At 40.2% G+C, this 5,099-nt stretch overlaps 1 pseudogene; it reads left to right on the top strand.

Annotated features, from left to right (window-relative positions):
• The first annotated feature begins 4,369 nt into the window (after positions 1-4,369).
• Positions 4,370-4,468, top strand: LOC145606372 (small nucleolar RNA R71; annotated as a pseudogene).
• Positions 4,469-5,099: the final 631 nt, after the last annotated feature.

Genomic DNA, 5,099 nt, shown 5'->3' with positions numbered 1-5,099 from the left:
ACGTCCGAGATCTTAGCCCTGTTGGTGATGAACTCACTACCACCGGAGATGTCTTCCCACCAAGAATCTTGATCATAATCCGGGAAGATGAAGTGTTCAACGTTAACAATGTCCCCATGGGGATCAAAATCCAAAGCAGCGTCGAACTCCTCCAAAGATTGGTCAAAAATGTTGTTGAACAATTGGAACCGCACCCTATATACCCCTCCAATGGGTACAAGCTCCAAGGTAGCCAAGAACTCCAAGGTAGGCTCCTTGTAGGTGCGGTAGGCATCGGCGATGAAAGTCCCCAATCTCAAATTCAAAAGCAATGACCGCACATCATTATCAATCCCCAACTTCAGCATATCGGGTTGAAAGTAATGGCGGGTTTGTTTGAGGGTTCTTTCATCTTTCAGATTTTGGTAAAAGGCCTTTTGTTAATCGGTGAGATTTTTCTTTTTTGGAAGAGAGGTTGGAGGTCGTGTTTGAGTGGAAGATGGGTTGGAAGTACTAGGCCTAGAAGATGTACTAGGCCTAGAGGAGGTACTTGGGCGGGGAGGTTCCTCGATGCTAACATCGGTTTTTCGCTTTTTGGTGAGTTTCTTGAGGTATTTAGACATTGTGAGAGGTATAGAAGATCACCAACAACCAATCAAGTAGCAAACCAAAGAACCAAGAGCACCACACCCAAATTCACCACTTACTACCAAAATCACCAAACTCCAATTTCACAATTTCTTTCAATCAAACCAATTCCAAACCAATCAAAAATACCAATGTTCCAAGAAAAATTCCTTTTCAATCAATCCAAGAGCAAACACAAGACCAATACCGAAATCACCATATACTACCAACGTTCCAAAATTTCAACTCACAAGAATTCAACCAAAATTGATGAAAATCACTACAAAATCAACAAACAACACAATGTCATGCAAAATCAATCAACAAATATCACCAAATCACAACCAAAATCAAGAACAAGCATCAAAAATCACAAAATCAATACTACACTATTCATGCTCATACAAATTTGTAATTCATGCAAATTTATGATATAATTGGCAAAATTAAAGCAAGGATTAGTGATTATACCATAAAAGAAGCAAGATAAACCAATTTCGAGCAAGCAATTTCAACTCCACACAAAAGCCCCAATTTTCGGCCACCAAGAGTAGGAGAGAGATTGAGGGAAATTTGGGTCAAATTGTGAGGAATTTGTAGTGTAGAAAGATTTGTGAGTGATTTTGAGTGAAAATGGAGTGATTTTGGTGAGGATTTGAGTGATTTTTGATGATAAATGAGAGTGGAAGAGTGCGCACAAGAGGAGGGTTAGAAGGAGATGTTCGTGAGGTAGGAGATGAAGAATGAAGGAAATGAAGGGAAAGGAGGAGGAAGAAGGAGATAAATGGCACGTCCAGCCATGTGCGGCCGCACAGGACTGGTGTGCGCCCGCACACGCAGGCTGTGCGCCCGCACATGCCTCGTGTGCGGCCGCACATCCCTGTGCGTGCTCCTTCCTTCCTTTTTCTCAAAAATTTGATATTTACTGCCTATTTTGGTGCGCACATGAATCATGATGGTGATGAGGAACAACATCGGCAGTAGCTAAAATCATTTTCAAAGTCCTCAAAGTTGAAAATTCATGTGCACACCTCAAAAATTCACTAAGTATCAATTTCCTCCATTTTTCAAAATATGAATTTCCTATCTCACCTCTCTAAAATTCTTACCCTTTTTACCTCAAATTTCTATTAGAATCGAACAAAATATGATTTGTGCCATGAACACCTTCCATCCATCATGCATATTTGTTGAATTCCAATCCCACAAACGGACATCCTAAAAATCCAAATAAAGAGAAAAGTTAAAGAAAAGACAAAGTAATAAAAGAAACAAAAATGAGAAACTTCAAAAATCAAAGAGAAAGGTTAGAAACTCCGGGTTGCCTCCCGGGAAGCGCTTGCTTAAGGTCCTAAGCTCGACCCTTCCTCCTAATCACGGAGGATCAAAGAACACCACCTTCTTCAAGGTGGTCGATAGAGCAAATTTTTCTTCAACCTTTGGCAACTTCTCATTGTTGCTTGAAGAAACTCTCACAAAACTTCTTTCCAAACTCTTCTTTTTCACTTCTCAACTTCTTCCTTTTTCTTGCCTTCTTTGAATCACGGGCCTTTTTCTTTGGCTTGACTTCAACATCCTTTGTCATAGAAGCTTTCTCTTCCTCATGAGAATTAAGCTTGAACCAATTTGGAAAACCAATATCTTTCTCATCCCTTGGCTTTTGAATCACAAATTCCTCTTCACTAACATCATCAATACTTGAACAAACATAATCAACAATCTCAAAAACATTGTTAGTAGAAGAATCAATCATGCAAATACCATCAATGGAACGAGAAAGACTAGCACATGCGATATCTTGGACACAAGATAAAGACTCATGCATTGGTTTCAACTTAAAACTCTCTTCTAATTTCCCACACCTCAAAGTAATTTGACCTCCTTTGACATCTATTAAAGCTCCCGAGGTAGCTAAGAAAGGCCTCCCTAAGATGATTGGAATATGTTCATCCTCCTCAATCTCTAGAACAACAAAATCCACCGGAAAAACAAACTCTCCAATCCTTAAGGGGACATCATCAATTCTTCCCTTAGGAAGCTTAATAGAACGGTCGGCCAATTGAAGTGTTATCTTAGATGGTTGAAGCTCACCTAGATCAAGCCGCTTGAAAACCGAGAAAGGCATTATGCTAACACTAGCACCAAGATCACACAAAGCATTTTCAAAAACCATTTTCTTAATTTGGCAAGGGATTGAAAAATTCCCCGGATCTTCCATCTTCCTTGGGAGTTCACCATGGATAAGAGCACTAAAGCACTTCCCTCCTTCCACCGAACTACCCTCATCAAAATCCTCTCTCTCCTCTAAGATCTCCTTAACAAACTTGGAGTACTTAGGCATGTCGGGAATTGGTTCGGTAGGGGGTGTAGAATCATGAACATCCTTTAGAACTTCAAGGAATTTCCCAAATTGCTCATCCATTTTGAATCTCAAGTATTTTTGGGGATATGGGAGATCGGGAAATCTCTCTATCTCACTCATCCTTTCATCAACACACTCTTCTCTTTTGTCAACCTCACAATAGAATTCCTTAGACTCAATCCTTTCCTCTTCATTCTCCTTAGCACCACACTCATCTCTTCCCTCTTTTGACCAAGAAACTCCCTCATCAAAATCATTTCCGCCACTAGTGGCAATAGAGTACACGGGTTTCTTTGGTTCAACACCTTGGGAAGGCAAAGATGAAGGACTAGCAAAATCCTTAATAGTGCTTGCTAATTGAGTAATTTGAGTCTCAACCATCTTATTGTGGGTCATCATCTCATTGAATTTCTTATCACTAACCGCCATATAGGTTTTAATGATCTTGGTTTGATTATCAATTAACTCTTCCAAGGTTGTCCTAGGAGAAGAAGGTTGTGAATAGGAATTTTCATTTTGAGTCTTTGGAACAAAACCGGGTGGGGGACCTCTTTGAGCATTATTTTGAAAATTTCCCCTTCCTTGATTGTTCCAATTACTCCTATTTTGACTTGAACCATAACCTTGATTATGGTTACCACCACCATGATTATGGTTTCCATTACCTTGGTTATGATTTACATAACCTTGGTTTTGATTACCATAATTATGATTTTGATTACCATAATTTTGGCCTTGATTTTGGCTACTATAACCTTGGTTATGGTTACCACGAGAACCTTGATTCCCTTGGTTCCTATAACCACCATTATGATTATAGTTGTCAAAATTGCCTTGGTTTTGATAATTCCTATTCCATTGGCCTTTTTGATTATCAAACCTTTGAACATTGTTATTTGACACAAAATTGACATGTTCACATTCATTGTCAAACTCATCAACACATTCATTAGGACAAGCACTAGAGTCATGATCATACGATCCACATGCATCACAAAACAAGCAACCCAAAGGCATATTATGTGAAGAGGGAGGGGGTTGAGAGTTAGAAGGAGTACCTCTCCCCTTAAATTGGGAGGGAAGATTAGAAGCTTGAGGAGAGGAAGAAGTGCTCTCCAACTTAGCTTTGATTGCGGTGACCTCCTTTCCTAAATTTGTCATTTGAGAAGAAAGGTTGTTGATTGCATTGAGATGGTCCACCGAATACAATGAAGATTGTTTGCTTGAAGAGTCTCTCTCCCCATCTTGCCAATCCCTATAATATGTCACCACATCCTCAATGATATCCACAACTTCTTCTTCGGTTTTGTTCATGATAGGGCCCCCGGCCCTCCATCAAGGCATGACTTGCTTTGGGGACTTAAACCTCCATAGAAGATTTGGATCACTTGGTATGTGGGGATTCCGTGATGAGGGCACTCCCTTTGATACTCTTTAAATCTCTCCCATGCTTCATAAAGACTTTCACTCGGCCTTTGCTTGAACCCTTGAATCAAGGCTCTTGCCTCCGCCGTCTTCTTTTGGGGAAAGAAACGGGACAAGAAAGCCTTTGTAACATCATCCCAAGTTCTCAAGGAGTTGGGCTTCACCTCCTTGTCTAGCCATTCCAAAGATCTTCCTATTAGAGAGAAAGGGAACAACTTGAGGCTGATGAATTCTTGAGAGACCCCATTGACTTTGATAGTGTTGCAATATTTTTCAAATTCTTTCAAATGGTTCAATGGGCTCTCATTCTTAGCCCCACTATATTGCCTTCTCTCAATCAAGGTGATCATTGCCGGACGGATTTCGAAGTCATTTGCCGGGGTAGTTGGTGGAGCTATTCCACTCTCAAATCTATATGCCCCGGGCACTCCAAGCTCCTTCAAGGCTATTCTAGGATGTTCACCCATTCCTTGTTCTTCTTGAATTTCTTCTTCACTCGAAGAGCTATAAGCCAAAGATCTATTGTCCACTCTTCTTCTTGAAAGAGTCCTCTCTATTTCCGGATCAAGGGGAACAAGGGGACGATCACGGGTTCTATGCATGCAAAACTCACACAAAAATGTTAGTAGCACGGCTACAAATGTAGCCTAGAGAAACAAAATCTTTTTGTATTTTATCAAAATGAAATAGACTCAAAAACAACATA

The sequence above is a fragment of the Chenopodium album genome, chromosome 22, assembly GCF_948465745.1.
Source record: "Chenopodium album chromosome 22, dcCheAlbu1.1, whole genome shotgun sequence".
Lineage (NCBI taxonomy): Eukaryota > Viridiplantae > Streptophyta > Magnoliopsida > Caryophyllales > Amaranthaceae > Chenopodium > Chenopodium album.
This window is presented reverse-complemented; position numbering and strand designations above follow the sequence as displayed.